At 49.4% G+C, this 17,937-nt stretch overlaps 1 pseudogene; it reads right to left on the reverse strand.

Annotated features, from left to right (window-relative positions):
* Positions 1 to 6,065: 6,065 nt before the first annotated feature.
* LOC133351316 (potassium voltage-gated channel subfamily C member 4-like) lies at positions 6,066 to 6,883 on the reverse strand (annotated as a pseudogene).
* Positions 6,884 to 17,937: the final 11,054 nt, after the last annotated feature.

The raw sequence follows: 17,937 nt of genomic DNA on the forward strand, positions 1-17,937 counted from the left end.
CGTTGTTTTTTTCTAACATAAATATACGGGTTAGCAAATGTGGCCTCATAAAAACAATAAATGTAAAAATGTAAGGCATCTAAATGTGATCACATCTCAAGATGATGTACGAATAGGGTTAACGTGGCCACAGATGGAGTCCAAAAAGGCTTTGCATAGCCCTGCTATCCCACTCGTTAAACTGAGTGTCAAGCGAGTAGCGTCGGGTGAGTTTTAAGTGTCAAATAATTATCTGGTGAGAGTTAGGTGAGTAGTGAGCGCTCCGTGAGTGGCGTCCGCTGAGGACCGTTGAGTGTAAACTATTCACTTTTTATGTTTACCAGGTAAGCCCCATTGAGCTATATAGCTACTTTTCAGAAGCGACCTGGTCACAAATGATAGCTCAACCATGGAAATTTAGAGCCGCCAATTACTCGAAACGCATGATGATTCGAAATGTGGAAAGAAAAGCCGGAAGACCCGGAGAAAAATCCACGCGACCATGGGGAGAGAGACATGCAAGCTGCAAATATACAGCAGCAGGCGTCAGGGTGGAAATCGAACCCACGACCTCCTGCATACCAGGTGAGTCTTGTCATCCCATCTGCAGACTGGCCTGCTCTAATACTGAGTGACTTAATAACTGAATGTTAAAAACCTCAATAAGTACAGTAGTAGAGCATTTTTAACAACGGTGAAGTTTCTTAAATGTCCACCCCCCCCCCTCCCAGACCCTGCTTCAGTCCACCCAGCAGTAGAAATGAATAAACCACCGTCGATTGCCAGGTTCCTTCTGGTGGGGCAAAGTGTGGGTACTTCCACCTCTTCTAGAATGTCTGATCAGTCTGTGAGTGGAGATCAATTGCCCTCTAGAGGGGCTCTCTAGAGCTCCCTCTAGTGAAGGCTCTTCTGCCAGCAGTGTCGTGAGAAAGATATTGCAGGCGCTGCACCTTCACCTTTTAATCTCCACATTAATCCAAAATCTTTTCTAGTCAATTGCCCTGCTGACATTCCAGACTTTTGTTAACCAACGTAATTTGTCTAAACGCGCAAACTCTGCACGGATTTCAACCTTCCGTGGCTCATTAGCACAGTCAAGCTTCATAAGCAAATACTGCCAAATCGCCAGATGCTATTGGTAAGTTCCCCTTTTTTTGCACCATACGTCTGGAAGGCCAAGTGGGCCAACACACTGAAATATACATATTGCATTCGTGGAGAGATACAGAGAAGCAACTTATGTTTCAATCGAACCTAATTTTATAGTCATCTGAAGCAGTGGGTGGTTTTTTTCCTCCTCTGTGCAGTGGTTGATTTTTCACAGCGATTTGCTACTGCGTGGAGATTATCTGCACACGAGACCCATGTGCAGTAGCCGTATGATCTGTTGGATTCTAATGCAGCATCACTTCAATGCTGGTTCGGTGCTGTGACACGGACATTACATTGTCCCCCTGAATCACCCAAGCCACTTCATCGTAGCGATTTCCAAATAGAAATCACGAGACCCACGACCATGGCAGGCTGCTGTTCCCTAGCGTTGAACTGAACCCGCATGTGGGCAGTCTGTATTGCATAAACAGTGCATCAACGTGTTATGTCAATGTTGTGGAATAAATAAAGAATGAATGCAGATTCACGCAGATAATTATGAGGTGTGCGGGTGGCTTAGGAGGCTAATACTATGTCAGAGCACTAAGCTGGCACCATTGGAAATCCTGGGTTAAATTCCATGACCAAGCCAGGATTCATCACAGATTCTCCAGTGTAACGAGCGGATAGGACCTCAGTCCAGCACCAACGACTGCAACAACAAAAAATGATTTTTATGCCACTTAATTTGACTTCATTCAGTTCTGGGAATTTATATAATGTTATTGCCATGTAAAAAAAAGACTCTTTCCACGAGCTTAAAATAAAGCATCGCCTCGTGTGGATGACGTTATGAAGATACCTAAGACATAGTCTTGTGGCATCATTTTCCAGGGCTATATTAAACCCAGTGGTGGCAGGATGAGTTTGGGTTTTATCTGTGGCTTTGGCCCACGAAATGACAACTTGATATGAGTGTCGGGGTGGGGGGGGGGCTTAATAGCGCCGAGTTATTATTCTATTTTAAATTTTTAACGAGCCCATTACAAAGCACGAGCGATAGGGGGAAGTGGTAAAGGTATTCTGTGGACAACAATCCCGAGGCCAGGTGCCCACTGGGTAAGGCGAAGGAAGGGCGATTGGGCTCACTGTCCCTTTACTCACGTTGGGGTAACGGTCGGGAACGTGGCATTTTTAGGGGAGGGGGCCCACTTCTAGATTCTTATGGTCAACTCAAAAATGTATGGCACGCTCTTAACTACAGAGTTGAATATTCTCTGCTGCCAATGTGATGCACTGTGAGATAAACCAATGACTTTTCTTTCATCTCAAGATATGATCCTGACAGCACAGAGTCTAATTATAAAAAGGGAAATTAACTAAAGTACAGGGTAATGTTATTTTACAGGCAAAACTATTGCCTAGACTAAATGAACGGGGCAGAGGGCGGGGTGTCTCAATCGAGAAAGACAATGAACAAGAGTAATCTATCCAACACAGGAACGCCGTGAATATTTGCATTCAAGTTTTCGGCACAATTGTTTTTCCCGCCTTCACTCACAGATTCCCATGATACATTTACACGTGGGTGGTCAGTAAATCAACACGGTAGTATGGCGATTGTGTACAGGACGATAGCCCCCTGCCATGAGAATATGGAATGTCCACCAATAGTTCAAGAGTCATGGCCCCATCGCTCATTTGAGGCAGGAGAAGCTTTGACCTTACTCGTTTCGTACCCAGGGCTACAGCATTCACATTAGAAATGTGTAATTACCGTATTGCTCTCCCATAAGTGGCACGGGGTTTGTTTAAGCTCGGCAGGCATTGAGAGAATATTCTTGGGAAGGTTAGCATTGTGCAGTGAGTTGCAGACACATATCGAATGCCTGGCCGTGACACTTTACACCATCGTCTACTGTTGAATAATGTCAAGAGATTGCTTGCATCTGGCAGCAAGTGAGAACGCCACCATTGGTTGATTTGTGCTCTTCAAAGCCACTGAGTTCATATGGAATGGGAGCACACACACACGTACTGCAGTATTCATAATAAAGGTTTTTTGGGTTGCATCGCGTGAGTATAAATGTGTCGTAACCCTCCACCACCCGACGCAGCAAATTAGTAAGGGATTTGTCAGGTAAACAAAACGCCAATTCATTACTACTTGGAGAATAAATCCACAGCATTTACAATTTGAGTACGACGTTTCGGTTGTTAATTACATCCAGCATCATTGGGCGATTTGCCAGAATAGTCTTACGCGAACTCACCCAAAAACCTTCATTGTGAATCATATTGGTCGCGAAAGCCTACGTGTTACAACGTACTGCAGTATGCAGTACAAGTATAATATACTGCAGGATCACAAGTCAACGTGTCTCGTCGCTTAAACATGATGGAAGTGCGCCGAGCGTCATCCGTGGCCCTTAGCCAGTGCTGGAAATTCCACATTCCCATTGCGAAGATCAGTCTCCCTCTCTCCGTAGAGTGCCCACTGTTGATTTTTCACGAAATGTCTCTAATATTTACTGACCCTGAAGGGATGGAATTTTTATTTGGCACCCTCAGATTGTGAGCCCATCATCTTTAATCACAGTACTACCTGGGCACATATTTTTAAGATACCTTGCTTTATAAATGTACTTAGATCCATAATAAGACACGTAGCTTGATGATATTGGTCTGGCAGCCAAGAGGCTGATTGACTAATAGATATTTGTATTTATATTAGGAAATATAGACCATAGTTCTGCTTATATTTGCTTTTACAGATAAAAAATTGTCGAATTTTGTGCAATATGCCAATGACATATGGCATATACATGAATCTCATATTTAGCACTGTGCCCCAAAGGTATTGAGGCAAGTGCTGTCAGTGGAGCACCTATTAAGGCTGACACGTCACGCAAAGGGATTGTGTGGCCAGCATCAGCATCATGCCCGACCACCTTTGTCCTTCCCAGCGCCGTCATTCATGCGGTACATCGAGGTACTCATTTGCCGCTGCTTCAACCGAGAGGAAGACCGATGAACCGGTTTAGAGAGCACTCGATGCAGAGGAATTGATTCCTCGCACCCACCATTCATTCCTCCTTGCAAACATATAACAATCAGAACACGCAGACAACGATCGGAGCGAAAAATAAAGACAAAGGCATCTCAGTACCGCAACGCGCATGGCTCAGCCTCCTATTCAGACGCAACTGCACATGCATATCGTATCAGCAGGACGTGTAGTCACGTCCCAAAGAGAAATGCCAGTGGCCCAGTTGCGTTTCAAATTGCAACGGGCACGGCTTTGCCTGCAGAACCCATCAAGCAATTGGCCAGCGAGCGAGCGGGGGCCCGTGCACGCGCTCGCTCGCGTGCACGCGCTGCGCCGCAGCGCTTTCTGCAAGGTTGACTGATGGCCCACGCTCGTTGGTCCTCAAAGACGCGCGCCCGCCAGCTCGCTGCGACCACCCGCTTGCACGTTACATCACTCCGTGTGGCGTCGCCTTCCGCCGCATTTTGTGCGTCAGCTCCATCGGCGGAGCGGAATGGGTTACGGTGGGGGTGGGGGCCCGTGCCGCCACGCCGTCTCTTGTCTTGTCTGCCGTGGTGGCTCTGCCATGAGGGCCGGTTGCGTTGTGTGATTTTTTTTTTCTCTCTCTCTTGTCTTGTGTTGTTCGCTCATTAGCAATGCACCGCACGTGTGTGTTCCCATGCAGCGTCCTCGGGATGAACGCGCGTGTGCGTTCGCCCATGCGGAATGATACGCGGCGTTCTATGTGTGTTGTATGTGGTTGCTGGAACGCGTGTGCGTGTATATGTGTATACGCACGCATAGAGATTTTGTGGAGGAAAAAAAAAACACGCAACATGCATCTCCATATATAATGGTGTGTTCTTATATATACGTCGCATATTCATACAGCCAAATCCATAATAATCAGCACGACAATGAGCTATTGTATATAATGTTCACTGTAGGATACAGGTGTTCTGTCTTGGTAATATTGTCCATGAGTCTGGGTCAATCTTGATTATTTAAACGACAATGTTGACATTAAACTGAAGAGAGAATAGCATTTTTTTTATATACAAATGAATCCCTGGACACTTCTGCAGGAGAGAATGATTGTCCTGATGGCCTCTCACTTGGATCTAAGGGTTATTGATCAAATGCATATCTCGCGCTGTGCGTAAATATGGGTCATCCGTGTGCTGAGTGTTTCCTTACGACAGTTCGACATCTAATTTAATATGCAGTATGGGCTGTACGCAATTGAAGGCTGTGGATAGGATGAGAGAGGGTGGATATAGAGCAGGCAGAAGTTGAGGAGATGAAAGAAAGATAATGGGAATACAAAAGTGAGATATTGGAGAGAGATGATGGAGGGAGATGGAGGGTCAGGAATGGCTAAGGAAGAAACAGGTTAAGTAGAGAAGATGGAGAGGCAGGGTGTGAAGGGATGAGAGGATATTAAAGGCAGGTGTTTGAGAGAATGAAGAGAAAATGTATGGAGATGTACATACAGCATATGGAGCAAGAGGATGAATGGAAGGACAATAACGAATGTAGAACTATCATTGCGACAGGATGAAGATGTGGTGGAGATATGCTGGGGGGAAATGGAGGGAAGATAGGAAGAGGTTATGAGGAAAAAACGATAAAGGGGACTGAAATAGACGATTAAGAGAGCAGTTGGAGAGAAATAAGATAAAGAAAGGGTGAGTATGGAGATATGAAGATGATGGAATGGAGATAAATAAATGTATGGATAGAGAATGCATGGGAGAAAAATGCATAGAGAGGGTTGAGAGATGATTTGTAGATTGAGATGATGAGGAAAGAGAGAGAGATGACGGTGATAGCATGATGAAATGTTGGAGAGAAAGAAGGTGAAGACAGGTCACGTGAGAAGGTGGATGGTGACAGAGGCTTGAGACAGAGCGTATTGAGCAAGAAGCTGACAAAACAGCTCGAGGATGGGGATGCGATGGAGAAGTCAGGTGGAGATTGAGAATAGGTAGACAAGCTTCCGTCGGGAAATGGGCACACGCGCACAAACACACACGCAGCAGCAGCAGCAACTAACCTTGGCGTTCTTGGACGAGTACGGATCTTCGAAAAGGTTCCACAGTTTGGGCTGCCAGCGACGCCACCAATTCGACTTGGCGGCCGCGCTGGGGTCATCGACGCCGAACCGCTTGCTGCCCGAGCCGCCCGACTCCTCGTCCCCGTCGCCACCTCCGCCATCGTCGGGGGCATTGTCAAAGCTGTCGAGGGCCTCCTCGGCGTCGCGGTGCTGCCTGTAGGTCATCCAGCAGCACGCCTCCACGTCCGTCTCATCGATGCCCCAGTAGGCGAGCTCCTCCTCGAAGAAAGGTCCGCACACGTCGGCGGGGCAGTGCAGCTTGCCTGTGCGGTAGTAGTTGAGGATGTGCGCGAAGACGCCGGGGTGCCTGTCGAAGAAGAACTCGTCGCACTTGGGGTCGTAGTCGAAGGTGCTGTAGGCGTCGGGCTCCGTGAGCCACGAGAGGCGAGTGCCCGGCAGGGTCTTGAGGCGTGGTCCTGTAGGTCTCATGGCGCATGCCGCCCACGTTGATGATTATCCGCTCCTCGTCCTCGCTCTTGGCCATCTCGCCCTTCAGGCATGTCTTTGACGGCGGCTTGTTGCCGGACTTGCGTCCTCGGAACGACGAGACGCACACTGAACTGATCATGCGTCTGGATGGCGGAGGAGGCTGCGGAGCAGCGAGGAGGAGACGCGTCGAGCCACGTTATAATTTATTATTATTAAATTTATTACCAGCGCTAGATCTCGCCGTCGTCACCACGCCGCTTTACTGCTGATGCTGCTGCTGCTGCTCTAATTAAATTGATGGTGATGATGATGGTGGTGGGTCCTGTTTTTTTTTCTACTGTCCGAGCAAATTCAGTCAGTGGCTGGCCCGCGGGTAGGCGCGGCGCTGGAGATTGATGGTCGGATGTCCTCTCTCCAGCGGAAGCTCTCTTCTCTTCAGCCTCCTGCTTCGCCTCTGCCGTGTCCTCCTTCCCTCTCTATGTTCTCGGTGAACGACGGCGGTCGGAGGAGACGGGACGCGAGTGGAAAGCCTCCTCGTCATGCGGCAGCGTGGAGAAGGTTTCAGCGCTGCCGAGAGGGCAGGGACCCTGTAAGAGCCCTGATAACAACATCCAGTCTCTCTGGGTTTTTTTTTATATATATATTATTCTGTGTCTGTTGCTGAGCCACAATAGGGGGGGTGGGTGGTGGAGAGGGAAAACAAGAATATAAAGACGCAAAATGAATGAGATTTCTTTTTTTAAATCAGAAAATTCCCATCTTCGTGAAAATATCGCAGCTCATTATTTGCTCGTACGCACGCCAAATTCGACACCTTGCGACAAGGTTCACAATTAAGATGGGTTGTTGCCCCCCCCCCCTCTGTGTAATATATAACACAGGAAAATAAAAACTGCTTTCTTATCCTCGGTATCCCCCCCACCCCACCCCCCCCATTCGCAACACGCTATACTCGACCGCGCATTAAGATAGCGATGCCATACACACAGGTGCGCCGATATAAAACATCAACAACAAGAAAACACACGCAAATCCACAGAGCGACTCGACTGACTGCCAGTACTGTCACATATACGGCAAATATCTACATAGACGGAGAGAGCGAGAGGCTGCCAATTGCAACGACCAATGCTCCAGTCCCAGAATGGGAGCGATGGAGAGAGAGCGCGCATCTAAGCGTAGAGCGCGCGCTCTGTGCTGCTTCCTGCCCGCTGAGCACCTCTCTGCATCGGCAAGAGAAAAGGAGACGAGAGAGAGAGAGCGAGAGAGGAGGAGGGTGGGTGGGTGGGTTGCGGGGGGGGGATGCATTAAATCTGTCGGTGGTGAGGAAGGCAATGCGAGCAGCAGGCTGTAGGCTGTCCGCGTATACGCAAACGCACATGCGCGTGTGTGCACAGACACAGCACGCACACAAGCACGCAGCAGCTGATGTAAGGCCGGTTCGTGAAGAATAAACCCATACAGCATAAATAGATAGGTTACACACACACCTCCCACACACACGCGCACACACACGGTAATGTGTACGACTAATGTCTGCATTGGCTGTGTTATTCCTGTATGCAAATACGGTAAATGGACGTGTGGAAGGGAGATGCGTGGAATATACATAATGGAACAACATGCTGGGTCATTATTTGATATAATGTTCCAGCGACGTTATGTATTGATGGGGTTGTGCAACATTTGTGTAATAATATTACTAATGTAATTTTATATATATATAAGCATAATGGTGATTAGGGGGCAGGAATTATGATGATAACATGATTCCGGCTGAAAATGATCGTGCACATCCACAATAAATTGTGGTAATTAATGCACGCGATGTGCAACATGTTTGCCTGTGACATGCCGATGCTGAAACGATGTGCGCGTTATTTTTTGCAGGTCACTTATAATGCACAACATATTGCAAATGCCAATGCGGTGTTCTCAGCAGCAATGCAGCATCCATGACAATATAACGCCACACGATACTTGCATCGAATCGCCTTCGCGATAAATGCAATGCGACTGTACACATATAATGAATTAATTGTACGTCGAAATTTTATTCTTGTTTATTCACGCACACGTGCGGATTTATTAACCATTTTCCATCGCTTACCGGGGTGTGCAAGGGGGACGGCTCTCTGTACGCGAGCGAGGCTGTTGGTATATCTCGGTCACTTGAGACAAAGACAAAGATCCCCCGTGTAGGCTTTGACATGCTGTTTGGGGCAAGTGCTGTTTGCGAGCACCTTAATGATGGTGGCCAGCAACCACGCCCGGCCGCCTTTGTCTCCCCCACCTCCCCAGTGGCGATGTTTGCCGGGTGTTCATTTGAGGCTGAGTCGACCTAAGGGATGAGGCCCCCGGGACCGGTTCAGATGACCGTCACCGGTGGTGTTGGCCTCGGGTGTCGGGGAACGAACTCGGATCGCCGGGCAGTCGGAGTAAACCACGACAGCTCCCAGCCACGTACACTTAAAAAAAACCCAACACGAACACACACACACATTACAATTGATCTATTATAAAGCATCGCCTCTGCTGCGCTGGCGATGATTCGCAGGTGACAGTGGCGTGTGTGCTCGCCGCTGACAACGAATGCGTTTCACCAGAACAGCAGCAGCAGCAAACCCTTCGCCCCACTCACGTGCATTGTTTCGCCGTCTCTCGCAAGGCAGCCGGGCCCGCAATTGTTCATTCAGGGCGCGTGTCCACCTCGCTCGCGTGCGTGAGACGTGCGCTCGACCCGCAGTGTGGCGCAGGCTGTGTGTGTGTGTGTGTACAGGCTGTGTGTGTGTACAGGCTGTGTGTGTGTGTACAGGCTGTGTGTGTGTACAGGCTGTGTGTGTGTGTGTGTACAGGCTGTGTGTGTGAGCTGTGTGTGTGAGCTGTGTGTGAGCTGTGTGTGTGAGCTGTGTGTGTGTGAGCTGTGTGTGTGTGTACAGGCTGTGTGTGTGAGCTGTGTGTGTGTGAGCTGTGTGTGTGAGCTGTGTGTGCGAGCTGTGTGTGTGCAGGCTGTGTGTGTAAGCTGTGTGTGTGTGAGCTGTGTGCGTGAGCTGTGTGTGAGCTGTGTGTGTGATAGCTGTGTGTGAGCTGTGTGTAAGCTGTGTGTGTGTGAGCTGTGTGTGTGTGTGAGCTGGTGTGTGGTGAGCTGTGTGTGTGTAGCTGTGTGTGTGAGCTGTGTGTACAGGCTGTGTGTGTGTGTGAGCTGTGTGTGTGTGAGAGCTGTGTGAGCTGTGTGTGTGTGTGTGTGAGCTGTGTGTGTGTGTGAGCTGTGCGTGTGTATGTTAGCTGGGGTGTGGGCTATATGTAAAGTGTGTGTGTATGTTAGCTGTGTGTGTGTGGGCTATATGTAAAGTGTGTGTGTGTGTGAGCTATATGATCAGGTTGTGTGTGTGTGAGCTGTGTGTACAGGCTGTGTGTTTGTGAGCTGTGTGTTGTGTGTGTGGGCTATATGTAAAGTGTGTGTGTGAGCTGTGTGTGTGTGTGAGCTGTGTGTGAGAGCTGTGTGTGTGAGCTGTGTGTGTGTGTGGTGTATGTGTGTGTGAGCTGTGTGTGTGTGTGAGCTGTGTGTGTGGGCTGTGTGTGTGAGCTGTGTGTGTGTGTGAGCTGTGTGTGTGTGTGAGCTGTGTGTGTGGTGAGCTGTGTGTGTGTGAGCTGTTGAGAGCTGTGTGGTAGAGCTGTGTGTGTGTGAGCTGTGTGTGTGGTGAGCTGTGTGTGTGTGTGAGCTGTGTGTGTGTGTGTGTGAGCTGTGTGAGAGCTGTGTGTGTGTGAGCTGTGTGTGTGTGAGCTGTGTGTGTGACTGTGTGTTTGTGAGCTGTGTGTGTGTGTGAGCTGTGTGTGAGTGCTATGAGCTGTGTGTGTGTGAGCTGTGTGTGTGAGCTGTGTGTGTGTGTGAGCTGTGTGTGTGACTGTGTGTGTGAGCTGTGTGTGTGTGAGCGTGTGTGTGGGCTGTGTGTGTGGGTGCTATGAGCTGTGTGTGTGGGTGCTATGAGCTGTGTGTGTGAGCTGTGGGTGTGAGCTGTGTGTGAGTGCTATGAGCTGTGTGTGTGAGTGCTATGAGCTGTGTGTGTGTGGTGAGTGTGTGTGTGTGAGCTGTGTGTGTGAGCTGTGTGTGTGTGAGCTGTGTGTGTGTGAGCTGTGTGTGTGTGTGTGTGTGTGTGTGAGCTGTGTGTGTGAGCTGTGTGTGGTGGCTGTGTGTGTGAGTGTGTGGTGTGAGCTGTGTGTGTGAGCTGTGTGTGTGTGAGCTGTGTGTGTGCTATGAGCTGTGTGTGAGTGCTATGAGCTGTGTGTGAGTGCTGTGAGCTGTGTGTGAGTGTGTGTGTGTGAGCTGTGTGTGAGTGTGTGTGTGTGTGAGTGTGTGTGTGAGCTGTGTGTGAGCTGTGTGTGAGTGTGTGTGAGTGTGTGAGCTGTGTGTGAGCTGTGTGTGAGTGTGTGAGCTGTGTGAGAGCTGTGTGTGTGAGCTGTGTGTGAGCTGTGTGTGTGAGCTGTGTGTGAGTGTGTGAGCTGTGTGTGTGAGCGTGTGTGTGTATGTTAGCTGTGTGTGTGTGTGAGAGCTGTGTGTGTGTGAGCTGTGTGTGTGTGAGCTGTGTGTGTGTATGTTAGCTGTGTGGTGTGAGCTGTGTGTGTGAGCTGTGTGTTGTGAGCTGTGGTGTGTACAGGCTGTGTGTGTGTGAGCTGTGTGTGAGTGTGTGAGCTGTGTGTGAGTGTGTGTGTGAGCTGTGTGTGAGCTGTGTGTGTGTGTGAGCTGTGTGTGAGTGTGTGTGAGCTGTGTGTTGAGCTGTGTGTGAGTGTGTGAGCTGTGTGAGAGCTGTGTGTGTGTGAGCTGTGTGTGAGCTGTGTGTGTGGAGCTGTGTGTGATTGTGTGAGCTGTGTGTGTGAGCTGTGTGTGTGTATGTTAGCTGTGTGTGTGTGTGAGAGCTGTGTGTGTGTGTGTGTGAGCTGTGTGTGTGTGAGCTGTGTGTGTGTAGGTTAGCTGTGTGTGTGTGAGCTGTGTGTGTGTGAGCTGTGTGTGTGTGAGCTGTGTGTGTGTACAGGCTGTGTGTGTGTGAGCTGTGTGTGAGTGTGTGAGCTGTGTGTGAGTGTGTGTGTGAGCTGTGTGTGAGCTGTTGTGTGAGTGTGTGAGCTGTGTGTGAGTGTGTGTGAGCTGTGTGTGAGGTGTGTGTGAGTGTTGTGAGCTGTGTGTGAGCTGTGTGTGATTGTGTGAGTGTGTGAAGAGCTGTGGTGTGAGCTGTGTGTGAGCTGTGTGTGGTGAGCTGTGTGTGAGTGTGTGAGCTGTGTGTGTGAGCTGTGTGTGTGTATGTTAGCTGTGTGTGTGTGTGAGAGCTGTGTGTGTGTGAGCTGTGTGTGTGTGAGCTGTGTGTGTGTGAGCTGTGTGTGAGTGTGTGAGCTGTGTGTGAGTGTGTGTGAGCTGTGTGTGAGCTGTGTGTGAGTGTGTGAGCTGTGTGTGAGCTGTGTGTGATTGTGTGAGCTGTGTGAGAGCTGTGTGTGTGAGCTGTGTGTGAGCTGTGTGTGTGAGCTGTGTGTGAGTGTGTGAGCTGTGTGTGTGAGCTGTGTGTGTGTATGTTAGCTGTGTGTGTGTGTGTGAGAGCTGTGTGTGTGTGTGTGAGCTGTGTGTGTGTGAGCTGTGTGTGTGTGAGCTGTGTGTGTGTATGTTAGCTGTGTGTGTGTGAGCTGTGTGTGTGTGAGCTGTGTGTGTGTGAGAGCTGTGTGTGTGTACAGGCTGTGTGTGTGTGAGCTGTGTGTGTGTGTGAGCTGTGTGTGTGTACAGGCTGTGTGTTGTGTGAGCTGTGTGTGTGCAGGCTGTGTGTGTGTGTGGAGCTGTGTGTGTGAGCTGTGTGAGTGTGTGAGCTGTGTGTGTGTGTGTACAGGCTATGTGTGTGAGCTGTGTGTGTGCAGGCTGTGTGCGTGTGTGTGTGGAGCTGTGTGTGTGAGCTGTGTGAGTGTGTGAGCTGTGTGTGTGTGTATGTGAGCTGTGTGTACAGGCTGTGTGTGTGTGTGTGAGCTGTGTGTGTGTGAGCTGTGTATGTGTGTGTGAGCTGTGTGTGCAGGCTTTGTGTGTGAGCTGTGTGTGTGCTATGAGCTGTGTGTGTGTGTGCTGTGAGCTGTGTGTGTGTACTGGCTGTGTGTGTGTGAGCTGTGTGTGTGCAGGCTGTGTGTGTGTGTGGAGCTGTGTGTGTGAGCTGTGTGAGTGTGTGAGCTGTGTGTGTGTGTGTGTACAGGCGATGTGTGTGAGCTGTGTGTGTGCAGGCTGTGTGTGTGTGTGGAGCTGTGTGTGTGAGCTGTGTGAGTGTGTGAGCTGTGTGTGTGTGTATGTGAGCTGTGTGTGTGTGGGCTATATGTAAAGTGTGTGAGCTGTGTGTGTGTGAGCTGTGTCTACAGGCTTTGTGTGTGAGCTGTGTGTGTATGAGCTGTGTGTACAGGCTGTGTGTGTGTGTGAGCTGTGTGTGTGTGGGCTATATGTAAAGTGTGTGTGTGAGCTATATGATCAGGTTGTGTGTGTGTGAGCTGTATGTGTGTGGGCTATATGTAAAGTGTGTGTGTGAGCTGTGTGTACAGGCTGTGTGTGTGTGTGAGCTGTGTGTGTGTGAGCTATATGTAAAGTGTGTGTGTGAGCTATATGATCAGGTTGTGTGTGTGTGAGCTGTGTTCAGGCTGTGATGTGGCTTTGTGCGTGAGCTTTGTAGGGAGTGGTGGTGCACGCTAGGAACCTGGCGACTCGACTTCAATTCCTTCTCAAGGCCACCACCAACACCCAGTGACGATTATTTGAACCATTCATGGGCCTCTTGCAGGTAGACTCAGCCTCAAATGAGCACCTGGTGCGGTGTGTTAACATCACCACTTGGGAGACAAAGGCGGCCGGGCGTGGTGCTGGCCACCTACCCCCTAGTGTGCTGTGTCGGCCATAATAAGTGCTACTCTAACAGCACTTGCCCCAACAGCATTGTACCGGCTATATTTTGTGAGCTTTGTGTACAGGCTTTGTACAGGATATGTGTGAGAAATGTGGAAAGGCTTTTTCTGTGTCTGTCTCCCCTAGGTAATCCCTAGCTCTAAATAAGTACCTGGTCCAGTGTGTAAACTTCAACACAGAGGACAGAGAGAAGCCAGGGTTGGTTCTGGTCACATACCAGCACGTAGTGGTGCCACGTTGGCCTTAATAGGTGCTTACTAACATCACATACCCACCACACTGCTTGAGATGTGTGTCCAGGCTGTGTTTAATCTCGGTTCAGGTTGCGTATGAATGTTGTCGCTGTGTGTACAGGCGTGTATGTAATTGTGTCTTTGTTCTGAGCACTGGTGCTTTGCGACCAATGTCACTACGTTAAGTCAAACTGATTACTCTCAGAGGGCACTTTCATTCACCACAGTGGCTAACGGGGGGCCGGGGGGGGGGTGAGTCCTGGTTTGCTACAAGGGCCTGGGGGTAACCCCCTTCCACCTTGAAATCATTGGCAGGCAACCAGAATAAAATAGAGATTGTCAAAATACGCACGTGCCAGTGCCTGCCGTGGAAACAGGTGGCTAAGATGTCCCGTGGCTAACCCCCTTTGGCAGAAACAGGGGGGGGGGGGGCTCTGAATCATTCAGACCCCTCCAGAGAGCCTCAAGAAACAAGAGGGGACGTCCGTTGATCGGCCACATAGAATGTTCAAACACTTGCTGGGGGAGAGAGAGGCTGCCGTACCTCTGTCAGAAGCTGGATTGGTGCTACCTGACCTCTGTGGGGGGATACACGTCCACTGAACCGACTTTGGCTCCTGTCACCAGGAGAGGCAGACAGTCCTCTACTCTTGGCAGGATGTCAAACAACAGAGAGTTGCTCTTCTGCTGAAAATGACAACAAAGGTGGCCTGGGATCGGGGTGGTAAGGTATTGGAGGCCCTGAGTCCTAGGCCGTGAAGGACTCGTCTCCACATCAGTCAGGGGCAAGGAATGTTTCCCTGACAAAGATGGACATCCGTGCAAGGCTGATACGTCGGGAAGCCTTTCATGACCTCCTGTCCCAGGTGATGGCGAACGTGGACCCTTGAAATAGCCAATTTATTGGATGATTAATTATCAAGTGGGTCATTACGCGAGCAATTATGTGGAAGTGAGTGAAAGTTTGGGCCCGATCAACTCAACAATAGCAGGAGGAGGCTGCTAGATTTCGGTGGAATCCATGGGCTTGTAATCACCAACATGCTGTGACTGCATGGCAGGTCCAAGCAAGAACATCTGAACTCTCTCGTGATAGCTACACCTTGTCCTTGACATCAGGGCCAGCTGTTGAACGTATCTGTGTGTCAAATGACCTTTGGCTTGTCATTTTTAAAATGTACCTGAGGTGGTAGGCATCCACCTAGGGACCCATGCACAATAGCATGGTCCTGTCTAACTTTTGTTGCAAGCGGGAAGTTGCAAGCGGGAATTTGATCAGTAATGCAGCTCAGTTTGCGATCTTGCTCCTTTCCATCTGATGCAGAGGAAAATGGGTAAAGTTCAGGACTGTAATCCATGCAGCTGCTATGGCTGCAAGCAGCACCCAGTCCAAACCCTCACCAGAAACCCTGGCTCATGAAAGAGGCGTTCGAGCTAGCTGAGTTAAAGCAGTTCATTATCGCCATGTATTCCTGTATATCTCTTTCCTAAGAATAAGGAGGCTTATTGCAACCTTTGCTCAAAGGTTTGGATTTCCAATTGGCGCTGCAAGGATACGGCATTTGCAGTACCATCCCTATTGCCAGCCATGAGGGTAGAAAATGGCGATTCCATCTCTGAACCCAGGATCAGGTCTGCAGATATTGGAATTTTTGTAAGGAAAAAGTAGAATCCCTCAACTCAAACAACACTGTGAGGCAAGGGGGGGTTACCCTGATTCTCAAAAGTTGGAGGAAAAAGCCACCCCCTGTGAGTAGCTAGTAGCTGAGTGATACAGAGCCTTGGGACTAGGCTAAACATTGGGAAGGGATTTATGTCCAAAGCAAACTGTTGACGGAGAGCAGTGATTGTGTGTTGGCTACTTTACATGAAACCACTATAACTGCTTAGGCCACAGGACAGATGCTGCAGGATACTGATACAAATACCAGGGCATCTTCCTCAAAAGTCCAGAAAATGTTTCACAACGATTATCCAACATAATGCAATGAATGCTGAGACGTTTGCAGAGCACCAATGTTGATTTAGGCAGGGGAGGTTCCTGCAGAGACACCGTTTTATTTTCCATTCTGCTACAGCAGATGCGTATGGAATTTGAAGAAAAGCTCCACTTCTGCTTTATTGAAGTGGTCAAGGACTATGATGCCTTTAAAAGGCCAAGGCTTGGGGGTTATCCTTTATACTTTTGGGGTCCCTGACCCTCTGTTCACTACCATCAAGGACCTTCATAATGTTGGACAGTCCGGGCAAAGCTGCATGGCCTGGAGTGAGAGCCATTCCTTGTTCACCTTGGGTTGCGAGATAGATCTCACGTGCCTTCTATATTATTTAACGTCCTTTGTGGCCACGTACTTCGAGACGCCTTCCACTATTGCGCCAGTCGAATTTCATCCTGCAGGCTGATCGATGCCCAAGTACCCCATCCCTGTTCGATCCACCAACCCTGCAACCAGGTTCCCGTATTGCAAGTACGCAACCACGACATCGATGCTGCCGCGGCGAAATGTTTGGCACCCCACACACTCGCAGCGGCTCGGCAGGTCGCCGGTTCAACCTCGCTTTGCGGAAGTCAAAGATTTGGATGCATTTTTTTTATCCCCCAATGTGTATAAATGGATCCACCACATTTGAGTCAAATGGTGGGTCGAGTGCGGGCACTCGCGCCTCTCGCCCGAGAAGATGTGTAAGCACCTTCTCTAGAGGGGCTCTAGAGAGCAGTGTTCTTCATCGCAAGGCCCGCTGGGCCACTGGCAGAGGTCGCAACCGGGTACCCGATACCCGTTCCCTACCCGATATCCGGCTACCCATACCCGGCCGGGTACGGGTAGCCGTTTGCGACCCTGGTGCGGCCGGGTACGGGTAGGCCGTGAGTCACTGGTGAGTCACCGTTTGTCACTCATTTCCCAACGTCTTGTCTCTTCTCACAATTCAAGTTCCTAGAATCAACCCACCCGCGCCTGCAACATGGCTTCATCCCAATGGTCGCAATCGGGAACCCGTACCCTACCCGATACCCGGCCGGGTACGGGTAGCCGGGTATCGGGTAGGGTACGGGTACCCGTTTGCGACCCTGGTGCGGCCGGGTACGGGTACGGGTAAGGAATCAAAACCCGTTTTCGACCTCTGGCCACTGGCGGCCCCTGGTGGCCTCTAGTGCGGCCCCTTGACGTGCAGGCCCACGACAATACACACCGAGTGAAAAGACCCCTGGCTGGCGCTATGGTGGCCCTCACACTGATGATGTCCTATCGGGGAAAGTGACCACCCCCACTCACCCCCCTCTCTGAAAATGTGTGAAGAATACTGGGCTAGAGGGTAATCTCTAGAGCTCCATCCACCTTATACCATCACACCCATCTGCGAAGCCCATGACTAATTATGAATGAATGAGCACGCAGGAGGCCAGGATATGTTCTCATGTGTCATCTTCAGTTCCCAGCCAAGGGTCAAATCGGGTTATTGCCCCTCTAGGGTCAGTCAAGTCAGCGCTGCCCGCTGCAGTTGCACCACTTGGTAGGAAGCCAAGGATTGTTGTGCTTCTGGTTATGTTGACCCAACTACAGGGATGTGGAATGTACTTCGCGGGCAGCCAGTATCGTTGAGTTGTCTATTTACATCAGTGGACATTCACATACATTTTCAGAATGGCTCTTCTATCTACGTATAATTTATTTATTTTAATCAACACATTCTTAAATAACACTGTGGCCATATTCTTTCGGTAAAGTCACGTAGAAGGGACACAATAAAGAACCAAGAATATGAATCCCTGCAGTCACGAAAGCTTTAAATCAAAATTTAAACACTGTGGCCAGTTTATGGGCTATGAAGAAGAGTCAATGCCCGAATGTTTGGTTGCTTATAATATATTTTAAGGCAGCGTTATTCACGAATGTGTTGAGTTGTTAGTGTTACATGTGCTTGTGCACCACCAACGCAGTATCACCAAATATTTTGTATATATTAATAATAACGTAATTTATCCAGGATGGTCAGACTGAGACTCAAGCCTTTTTTATGAAGGCTCTGCATTTGGATGTCTGGCCGATTCCATTATCGAGCACCCAGAGAAAACTCAATACAATTTTAGGATTGAACACTCACAGTTATATACAGACAAGTTGCAACCCATTTTCTGTACTGCCATCTC

This window comes from Lethenteron reissneri, chromosome 37 (assembly GCF_015708825.2).
Source record: "Lethenteron reissneri isolate LAM-NWPU_2019-01 chromosome 37, ASM1570882v1, whole genome shotgun sequence".
Taxonomy (NCBI): Eukaryota; Metazoa; Chordata; class Hyperoartia; order Petromyzontiformes; family Petromyzontidae; genus Lethenteron; species Lethenteron reissneri.